We start from the raw sequence: 11188 nt of genomic DNA, 5'->3' as shown, positions 1-11188 counted from the left end.
AGGTTTCTTTCCTCGTAGGTGTTTAGGTTGTTATACTTGTCAGCCCCTGACTTTCTTCAGGCTACTCTGGAAGGGTGTTAGTACACCACTCCTCACTCCTGCTCTTCCCAGCCATCCCCACCTCCCACAGGCAGTCCCTCCTGCTTACCTCCTGCCCTCTGATGTCTGGTCCCCAGCGATGCTGAAGCTCTCTGTCTTTTGTAGGAGGAAGATTCTGTATCCTCATCTCCACCGTGAGTTCCAGGAGCTCCTGCCTTCCTACCCCTAAGTTCTCCGGGGGCTGGCACAGAGCAGGGACACCACACAGGGATGAAGCTGGGTTTAGATGCTGGTTCTGCTGCTTTGGTTGAATAAATCTCTTCATTTATCTGGGCTTCGGTCTCTTTTGCATAACAAAAGATATAACACCACCTGCTATTCGTGTTGTTCGAAGGACTCAGTGTGATTTATGTGAAGCGTTTAGTATCTTGCTCAACCGATGACATCGGTTATTATTAATTTTCTTTGTTGCTGTTTTGTTTTGTTGTTTTTTGAGACAGTGTCCCACTATGTAGCTCTGGCTGTCCTGGAACCCCATCTGTAGACCAGGCTGGCCTCGAATCAGAGACGCAACTGCCTCTGCCCCCCTGGTGCTAGGATTAAATGCTTGTGCCACCACCGCCCAGTGGACCTCGTTCTGTAGCCCAGGCTGACCTAGAATACTTATGCAGTTCAGGCTGGCTCCTGCAGTGATCCTCCTGACTCAGCCTCCGGAGGCGCTGGCGACACAGGTGCGCACGGTTGGCGTTAATCATTCACAGTTAGACTGGGCTAAGCCGAACCAGGCAGAGTGCTCACCTAGCATGTAGGAAGCGCTGAGTTTGACCCCGAGTACCTAGGAAAACTGGGTGTCAGCAGCAATCCCAGCATTCCAGGAGCCAGCTACAGAATGAGATCCCATATCCAGAAATTCAAGGTCATCCTGGGCTACATACGTAGCCTAAAATACATGCGGTCCCGTCTCAAAAAGAAAAGAATTCGGATACATGGCATGTGAAGATGGGGTACTCGGAACTGGAGGCTGGCTCAGTAGTGGACAGTCCTTGCTGCTCCTGCAGCGGATAAGGGCACAGAACCCACGCAGTGGGTCAGAGCCGGCCACAATTCCAGTCCCAGGGAATCCCACGTCCTCTTCAGGTCCCCGTGGGCAACAGCCATGCACATGCTACACAGACATGCATGTAGTCAAAACAGCCATACAGATACAATGAACAGTCATTTTAAAACATGGTATGCTGAAAAACGTTGTATGACTCCCTGCCCTGTTGATTTTAAACAAAACAAAATACCACGAACGTCTGTCTCTATTTTTATAAAATGTATAGAGAAATACTGTAGCAGCTATGCGCACGTGTGATGGAAGTTATGTCCGGGTTTTTTCTTTTTAAATATTATGCTATGAATGTATGCTATTTGTGTTGTTAAAAAAAAAATCCTTCCACCCAAAAACAGGTTGTTAAGTTGCTACCAGGATTTCTGTGGCTGTTAACAGTTCCGTGAGACTGTAAGTCACTTGAGGACAAACCCCCTATGAGCCGCATAAAAACAGGAAACGGACTGGGTAGGGGTGGGTCTGGCGCACCTGCGCCTGCAGTACCGCTCTCTCCCAGCGGGTGGCAGGCTCCTCATATGCGGGCGCCGCCCAAGAGCCTGGCCCAGGGGAAGTCCTGCCTGCGACCTTCAACGTGGCTGCTCCGAGTCTCAGGTTCCTGGAAGGAGGGAGAAATGCAGGGAGGTGAGACCTGAGAGAGGAATAGAGGGAGCCCGGGCAAGCCTCAGCCTCAGAGACTATTTTCTTCGGGCCCTCTTCTGAGGCTTCTCATCTTCCTCACATTGGAACAAGAAGAGAAATCTTCAAGGTAGGCCTGGTGGTACTCCTGTTATCGCATCATTCTCCTGGGAAGCTAAGGCAGGAGAATCAAGAATCCAAAGCCGAAACGGATGTGGCGCAGCCTTTAATCCCAGAACTGGGGAGGCAGAGACAGGAGGATCTCTGGGAGTTTGAGGCCAGCCTGGTCTACAGAGTGAGTCCCTGGGTGCATGGGGGAATGGGAAAGTTCGGTTGTTCTAGCCAGGCCTGTGATTCCAGCTACTTTGGAGGCTGGAGCAAGATCACAAGTTCAAGGCCAGCCTAGGGTATAGAGGGAGTTCTTGGCCGATGTGGGCAACTGGGTAAGATCTGTCTCAAAAATAAGAAATAAAAGCTAGGCATGGCAAGGCACATGCTTTTAAACCCAGCAGTAGAAGACAGAGGCAGGAGTAACACTGAAAATTCAGGGCCAGCTGGGGCTACATAGTGAGGACTTGTCTCAAAAACAAAAAACAAGTAAATGAAAGCAAAAAGAGGGCTGGGAATAGAGCTCAGCGGTACAGCCGTTGCCTGACATGTGTGAGGCCCTGGGCTCACTCCCCAGAACAGCAAAAACCAAACAAATAAATAAATTAGAAAAGAAGGAAAAGGAAAGGGGCTTGCCTAACTGCACAGGGCCTGCGTTCTGCACTGACACTGCATAGAAACAGCCCTGGTGATGAATTCCTGCGATCCCAACGTTCAGGAGGAGAGGGCGGAGGACCAGGATCTCACGGTCATTTACCGACCAAATCCAAGGCCAGCCTGGGCTACATGAGAACCTGTCAGAGAGAGGGGAGGGAACCCTCATTTTCCTTATGAGTGGGAGACAGAGAGAAAGGAAGGAACTTTTTTGAAAATCTACGAAACTCAGGATTCACTTGACAGTTGTTTTTTTTTTTACTGTCCCCACTGGGTACTTCCTTTGATGTTTCAGGACCTTGTGAGCATCTGAAATGGGGGCTGGGGACAAAAGCTTGGGTTCTCTGGAAGAGCAGCACGTGGGCTGAGCCGTCTCTTCAGCCTCTGTTTTGTTTGTTTGTTTGTTTGTTTGTTTTTAAGCCAGGGTCTCTCTGCATAGTTCAGGCTGCCCCAGCCTCCGGAGTTGTCTCCCTCCTCCTCTTAGGTTTTTGTTTTTTTTAACTTTTGTTTTCTATCTTTGGAGAGAGGGGAGGGAGGGAGAGAGAGATCTGGTTGTCGCAGTGCAAGTGTGGCGGTGAGAGGGCAGCTTGCGGGAGTTGGTTCTCTCTGCCATGGGTCCTGGGCAATGCAGCTGAGGTTGTCCAGGCATCGTTAGCCAATGCGCTATTGCGCCACTCCCTTCTTCCATCTTAATAATTATAGGTGAGGGATCTGGGCAGCAGCTCAGTTAATGAAGTACCTGCCCTATAAGCATTCAGACTCAAGTTCACTTCCTGGAACCTATGAGACAAAAAAAAAAAAAAAAAAAAAAAAAAAAGAAGAAGAAGAAGAAGAAGAAAAAGGTAAAAAAAAAAAAAAAAAAAGAAGAAGTAAAAACATGTAATTAGAGCACTTGGGAAGGGGAGACCGGAAGACTCCCGGAGCTCACCAACTAGTCTAGCCTGCTGAGCTTCAGGCCGGAGAAAGAGGAGGCCCAGCCCCTGAAGAATGACACCAAGGTTATCCTGAGGCTTCTACCCACATGCTCACTCCTGTGCACACACACTCACACACAGACATACACGCGCAGTAGTTGTAGATACGACATTATATGGCTAATGCCGGGAAAAGAAAGAACGGACCAAAGAATGAAGGAATGAATGAGTGAACGGAGGCCTGCCCTCAGCCCCGTGCTGTATGTATCCCAGACTCAGCTTGAACTTGTTATGTAGCTGAGGATGACGTTTAATTTCTCATCCTCCTGCCTCCCACTCCCCAGCGCTGGGGTTATGTGTGTCGTCACTGCTGGGGCAGGAACCCAGGTCTTCTTGCACGCCAGGCAAGCCCGCCACCAAATGGGTGACACCTCCCACCCTAGAGATTTTGGAGGGTTTTTTGTTTTTTGTTTTTTGTTTTTCTTTTTTGTTGATTGTTTTTTGTTGTTGTTTTGTTTGCTTTTGGAGACAGGGTTCTTTGTGTAGCCCTGGCTGTCCTAGACTTGCTTTGTAGACCAGGCTGGCCTCGAACTCACACAGGTCCACCTGCCTCTGCCTCTGGAGTCAGGGGTATTCTTTAAGAGATGCCGTGAGCTTGATGGTGCTGCACAGCCCTGTGACCCTGGATTCAAGGTCATTTTTGGCTACGTAAAGAGTTTGAAGCTGTCTTCAGTTACATGAGAGCCTGTGTCAAAAACAAAATAAAGCAAAAAACCCAAACCCAAAAACCAACTAGCAGGCACACACCTCATGGACATGAGTTGGCGGTGAGCCTGGTCTACAGAGTGAGTCCAGGAGAGCCAGGGCTACACAGAGAAACCCTGTCTCGAAAACAAACAAAAACAACCAACCAAGCAAAACCATAGAACTAGGCGGGCTGGTGAGATGGCTGAGTGCTTAACCACAACATGGCTGCTCAACCCAAAACTGCTTCCGGTCCCAGGGGCTCTGTGCAGGTGGTGCACGTACGTACATGCAGGCAAAACATTCATACATATAACATAAACAAATCTAAAGAAATCCGCTAAATCTAAGCAAATCCATAAACAAGTCAAGCAGCAGCAAGAGAGAGAGGGGAGAGAGACAGAATGAGCAACCATTTTACTGCCTCCCTTACTCACTGCTGGTCTCTGGATAAGAGGAGCCACATTTACTTCTGTTAGAACAAAGTGTCATTTCTCCTTACAGATTCCTTGGGTTGTCATTCAGGGACTCGCAGGGCCACTGTCACCCACTCTGTGTCTCACCCACATTGTCCTGAGTCATCTTCCCAGCTCCTCTGTCACCAGTGTCTGTCTCTGCCTCACCCCAGTGAAGTCTCCTTCCCCCTTGATGACTCTCAGCGGGAGCCTCCCGAGCCCCTGCCAACATCTTTCTTGCACATTTCGTGGTTCTGTGTGAGACATGGCCATATTCCACACCTGGGCTCCTACTAGATTATTAATCTCAGGCATCCCTTACCGTTGCTCCGATGGTTTTATAATGGTGCCAGAGTCATCCAGTCCTCATTCCAGCAGGGTGGGGCTCGGTCTTTTTCATCATTTCACCCAGCCTCATCTAACTAGTCATCGACTCAGTGCGTGTCCCTCAGATCTCTCCAGCCCACCCGAGCTTAGTCACAGCCATTGTGCCCTCTGCCTGGACCACTGCTGTACTTTCCAGATTGTCTCCATCCTTAGAGCCTCACTCCTTCCATTCTGTTCTCCATACAGCAGCCACGGGGACCCTTCTAAAGGGCAGAGCCGACGGTGGTACCCGAATCCCTTGTTGAAACCCATTAGTGTTGCCCTTAACGATAAAGCCCAGACTCTGGCCTCCAAGTCCTGAAATATACGGTGCCTCCAGTCCCCGCCATCCCTGCTCAGGACACCTCGTCTGTCCTCTGAGTTAGCTTCCCTCATATCGAAAACCATGCCAAGCCCTTCCCAACCTCAGGGCCATCGTTCACGCCATTCTCTCTGTCAGGAGTGACCTTACCTCCTTCTTGCCCCTCTTTCTTCCTCCCCATCCTCTACTTCCTCCTCCTCTTCCTCTAGAGTTAGCCAGGGGATCACACCTAGGGCCTAGTGCAAACTAGGCAAGCACGCTACCACTGAGCTATCCCCCATCCACCCCTGACTTATGAGAAGCCTAGAAGCTCCCTGAGAGGAGCGTCGCGATTTGCTTATTTCTGTTACCCCGAACCAAACGCAGCCCCTCACACAGACCAGCAGTGTTGAATGTTTTAATCGCATTTTGCCGTTCTTTTCCTACTCATGATAAAGGAGAATATGTCTGACAACTATGATAGCACATAGTGCGCTCTCAGCACTCAGGACAAAGGCTTGAGATTTTTGTTCATTTTTGAAACAAGGTCTTACTATGTAGACTAGGCTGTTCTTGAACTCACACAGAGATTCACCTGCCTCTGCCTCCTGAGTTCCGGGACTAAAGAAATATATCACCGCCACCCCCATTTTGATTGATTGAGATTTTTGAGTCCAGCCTGGGCTACATAACCAGACACTGTGTACAAAACAAACAAACAGAAAATTACAAAATGGCTGTGTCGGGATTTGAATCCACGTTGTCTAGGGCCAAGGAGTCTTCATTGGTGACCCTGAGGGAAATTGCATGCGGGAAATGAGCCTCCTCTATAAGAAGCAGGTTTCTTGGAATCCCATGACAGAGTGATTTTCCACTTGCTCTGACATCACCATTTCCTGCTGGGCACCACGAGCTCCAGAAAGACCCAGTTCAAACAACGGCTTAGCCTTGAGACTGGAGATAACACCCAGACAAAAGGGTGACAGTCCTCAGACCTCCACAGACCAGCAGACAGACCCCTTATCAGCTGACAAGAGATCTCTGACATCCTGAAACAATGCCTCCCAGGCAGCCTGTACTGGAGAGTTTTATGTCAACTTGTCCCAAGCTAGAGTCATGAGAGAGGAGGGAACCGCCACTGAGAAAATGCCTCCATAAGAGCTGGCAGTAGGCTAGCCTGTAGGGCATTTTCTTAATTAGTGATTGATTCGGGAAGCCCCCCCCCCGTTGTGGGTGGTGCCATGCTCGGGCTGGTGGTCCTGGGTTCTATAAGAGAACAAGCTGAGCAAACCTTGGGAGCAAGCCAGTGAGCAGCACCCCTCCACGGTCTCTGCGTCAGCTCCTGCCTCCAGGTTCCTGCCCTGTTTGAGTTCCTGCCCCAACTTCCTTCAATGATGGACTATGGTGTGGAAGTGTAAGCCAAATAAACCCTTTCCTCCCCAAGTTGCTTTGATCATGGTGCCTCAGCAACAGAAACCCCAACTAAGACAGAAATTGGTGACATACCTAAACATATGTTTTGGGAAGGACTGGAGAAAGCCTTTTAAACCTTGAATTAGAAAAGGCATTGAGTGTTGAGAGCTCAGTGAGCTGTTGTGTAGGAGCTTGGGAGACAAGAATATTGAGAGCAGTCAGCTAGTGCTGGCTCACACCTTTACTCCCAGCACTCAGGAGGCAGAGGCAGGCGGATGCCTGTGGGTTTGAGGCCAGTCTGCTCTACAGAGTGAGTTCCAGGACAGCCAGGGCTACATTGAGAAACCCTGTCTTGGGGAAAAAAAAAAATGTTGTGAGCAGTGCAGATGATGGAGGCCTGGCTTGTGAAGTTTCAGAGGGACGTTTAAAGACTCTGTTGGGGCCATTTGTTATTTCGAGTTGGGAGTCTGTGGTTCTGGTCAGCTGAGGCTGAGGAGTCAGCGGTGATTAACAAGAGACCAGCATCGCCGAGGTGAAGTCTGCTGGGAAGTGTCTCCTCAGGGTCGGCACACAGAAGCTGCGCTCCAGAGGCGGCCAAGGTTGCACCTCACACTGGCAGCTGACCTTGGGTAGTGTAACAGTCACCCAGGTGGTACTGGTTTTGAAGGCATGAAGGGGTCATGGGAGCAGCTTAGGCTTAGCACTGTGAGGCAGGGTTGGGGTCCCAGAAGAGAGCCCAGTAGAGGCCATTGGTGAAAGTGCAGCCCAGTTGGAGCAGAGACCCCAGCATTTTGGGGATGCCAGTACCATGGGATGACCTCCAAGAACAGCAGCAGCGGTGGGGTGGAGCCAGCCTGAGCCTGGAGGACAAGCTGTGTGTGCTGCAGTGGGTGGAGAAGTGACCCAGGCCCTTGAAGGAGCGCGGAAGATGTTGAGTAGATCCCAGATATTGGACACTGAGTTATTTATAGTTAGGGTTTGGTTTTGCTTTGCTTTGACTGTGACTATGCCGTGGTTCTTCTCTCTTAAAGCAAGAAACAATTTAGTATCATTTATGTTTTATTTTGCAGAAGCCCACAGTTGAGAGACTAAATTCTTAAAGAGATTTTAGGTCCTAAAAGAGGCTTTTTTTAAAAAAATAATCTGAATTTTAAACTGTTTGAATTGGTAAAGACTGTGGGACTTTTAAGACTTGGAACATTTTAGATTATGATCATGTTAATGTGTGCTCTTGGGGACAAACAGGAAAGGAAAGGCTGTGGCTTAACAGTGATGTGTTTGTGTGTCAGGTTGACTCAGGGTCAGCTGTCCTGGCTAGTCAACTTGACACAAGCTAGAGTCCAGAGGAGGGAACCTCAGATGAGAAAATGCCTTCAAAAGATCAGGCTGTGGGCAAGCCTGTAGGGCATTTTCTTAATTGGCGATGGATGGTGGAGGACCCAGTCCATTGTGGGTGGAGCCACCCCTGTCTGGTGGTCCTGGGTTCTATAAGAAAGCAGGCTTAGCAAGCCATGAGGAGCAAGCCAGTAAACAGCACCGTCCATGGCCTCTGCATCAGCTCCTGCCCCTAGGTTCCTACCCTGCTTGAGTTCCTGTCCTGGCTTCCCTCAGTGATGAACAGTGATGTGGAAGTGCAAACCAAATAAACCCTTTCCTCCCCCAAACCCTTTCCTCACTGTGTAGACCAGGTTGGCCTCAAGCTCAGAGGACTCTGCCTCCGAGTGCTAGGGTTACAGGCGTGTACCGCCCTGCAGGCCTATGCCAGTCTTCTCCACATAAGGTGCAATGGAATGGGACTGAAGTGAGGGTCTGGGATCAAGCTTCACTAACACTCAGGGACTGGTCCCTGCTGCCTGGAGCCGTCCTGAGAATTAGGTGAAATGCCTGGAAGACGCTTTAGGAACGATGAACTGCTTTATAAACTGTGAGGTAATGAGCTGGTACCTGATTATTTTGACTGGGAAGAGAGGAATAAAAAAAAAAAAAAAATTCCATAATCCCCTTCTCCTTCATACTCACACATACAACACACTCACTCACACTTTTTTTTTTTTTAGATTTATTATTTATTACGTATACAATGTTGTGTCTGTACTTACACCTGCACATCAGAAGAGGTCACCAGATCTCATTCTAGATGGTTGTGAGCCACCATGTGGTTGCTGGGAATTGAACTCAGGACCTGTGGAAGAGCAGCCAGTGCTCGTAACCTCTGAGCCATCTTTCGAGGCCCCATTCACACTCTTACACACTAATGCACATCAGACACTTCACACTCACAGACTTACACACTCACATACTCACAACACATACTCCCACACAGTAACACACACAACTCACACTCACAACACAACACATACTCACACACAGTCTTATTGGGCGTAGTAGTGTACCCCTGTAATCTCTGAGTTTCCGAGACTTTTAGCTTTCCTCCCCTCCCACTCCCCCCGCCCCTAGTGGCTGTGGAGAACCTTTTTATGCTCATGCTATGACCAGAAGGCGTCATCTGGGCTTTGCTCCAACCTTTGTGTCTTTTCATTTTACTTTTTTATTTTATTTTATGTGTGTGAGTGTAGTAGTCGGGGTTCTCTAGAGCAGTGGTTCTCAACCTGTGGGTCAAGACCCCTTGGGAGGGTGAATGACCCTTTCACAGGGGGCAAATAGCATATCAGATATTTACATGATGATTCATAACAGTAGCAAAATTACATTGTGAAGTAGCAACAAGAATAATTTCATGGTTGGGGTCACCACAGCGTGAGGAGCTGTATCAAAGCAGCGTTGGGAAGGTTGAGAGCCGCTGCCCTTCCGGAGCAGAACTGATAGAATGGATCTGTATTGAAAGGGGATGTATCGGGGTGGATCGCCAGAGACTGTGATCCAGTAGTCCTACAATGGTGGTCCTCCAACAGAAGTTAAAGCGATCTGGTAGCTGTTCAGTCCAGGAGACTGGACGTCTCAGCACTCCAGATCCAGTACTGGAGGCCCAGAGAAATCCAGAGAGCTGCTGATGTTCAATTTACATTGGGATCCTGAAGAAGGAGGTTCTAATACCAGCAAAAGAATGTCTCTGCAATGGGATAGATGGGGTTGCCAGCAAGACTAAAGGCAAGCAGGCAAAGAGCAAAAGCTTCCTTCTTCCATGTTTTGTTTTGCGGCATTTCTGTGTGTAGCCCTGGCTGCCCTGAAACTAGCTCTGGAGACCGGGCTGGACTCAACCTCAGAGAGATCTACCTCCCTCTGCTTCCCGAGTGCTGACATCAAAGGCGTGCGTCCTCCCCCCACCCCGCTCCTCCACATTCATTTACTTGGGCTGCCACCGTATGATTTGGCCCAGATTTAGGGTGAGTCTTCTCACCTCAAATGATCCAGTCAAGAAAGTCCCTCACAGAGGTGCCCAGCTGCTTGGGTTTTAGTTGTCTCCAGAGAACAGTCAAGGTGATTACCAAGAGCAGCCGGAACCTGGTTTGCATGTACTACATGAGGCCGGAGCACGTCAGCTCTTCTGGAACAGTTGTGAGCTGCTGTGTGGGTGCTGGGAATTGAACACTTGTCCTTTGGAAGAACAACCAGTGCTCTGAGTGCACTGAGTCATCTCTCCAACCCCCAAGTTTTTCCTTCTTAGGGGTGTGTGTGTGTGTGTGTGTGTGTGTGTGTATGCAGAGCTCAGTGTTCAGTGTCCTTCCTCAGTAGCTATCAACCTTGGAGTTTATTTTGATTCTTTATTTTTGAGACAGGGTCTCAGTGTAGCCTAGGTTTGCCTTAAGTTTGCTATGCAGCCACAGACAGCCTGGAGCTTCTGATTATTCTGCCTTCCCCTCTATCACTCTGTGGTTACAGAAATATGTCACACACAGGGTTTGTGTAGTGCTGGGGATTGACCTGGGGCTTTGTGCATGCTGGGCGAATACTCTACCCACTGAGCTACATGCCCAACCCAACCCTGTGTTTTGAGGCAAGATCTCCGGCTGGGACTTGGGCTTGAAGATTAAGCTACGTTGGCTAAGTGAGCCCGAGGTAGGGCCTTGTCTGTTAATCCATGCTCAGCCTTGTCACTACAGAGACTGTGTCCAGGATTCCTCCAGTGCCCAAGGTGGGATTTCTCTCTGTAACTCTGGCTGCTGTGGAGCTAGGCAGGCCAAGCTGGCTTCAAACACAGAGATCCACCTGCCTCTGCCTCCCAAGTGCTGGGATTAAAGGCGTGAGCCACCACAGCCCACTGGTGTTGTATATCCTTCGAGGCTGGACAACCATGTGGCCTGAGTGTGAGTGAGTGCGTGTGCGTGTGTGCGTGCGCGCACTGCTGGGCACAGAAACCAGAGGAGGATGGCAGGTTTCTTGCTGTTTCCTTCAGGGGCCTCAGGCAGGTTGGGTGGCCAGCAGGCCCAAATGATCCTCCTATCTCAGTTCCTCCAGCCTTGGGGTTGCAGGCAGATGTGGCCACTCCCAGGATGCTGAGCTCTTT

General features: G+C 49.6%; 1 protein-coding gene across 1 annotated transcript in view; it reads left to right on the top strand.

The window, feature by feature from the left end:
- Positions 1-1717: 1717 nt before the first annotated feature.
- The window catches only part of Msi1 (musashi RNA binding protein 1), an 88421-nt gene continuing 78950 nt past the window's right edge, over positions 1718-11188 (top strand). Inside the window, exon 1 of the mRNA XM_060382560.1 lies at positions 1718-1898. The gene's annotated coding sequence lies outside the window, so the exon portion shown is untranslated. The remainder of the gene's footprint in view (positions 1899-11188) is intronic.

The sequence above is a fragment of the Meriones unguiculatus genome, chromosome 4 (assembly GCF_030254825.1).
Source record: "Meriones unguiculatus strain TT.TT164.6M chromosome 4, Bangor_MerUng_6.1, whole genome shotgun sequence".
Taxonomy (NCBI): domain Eukaryota; kingdom Metazoa; phylum Chordata; class Mammalia; order Rodentia; family Muridae; genus Meriones; species Meriones unguiculatus.
The sequence above is the reverse complement of the archived record's forward strand: the minus strand, read 5'-3'. Positions and strand labels throughout refer to the sequence as shown.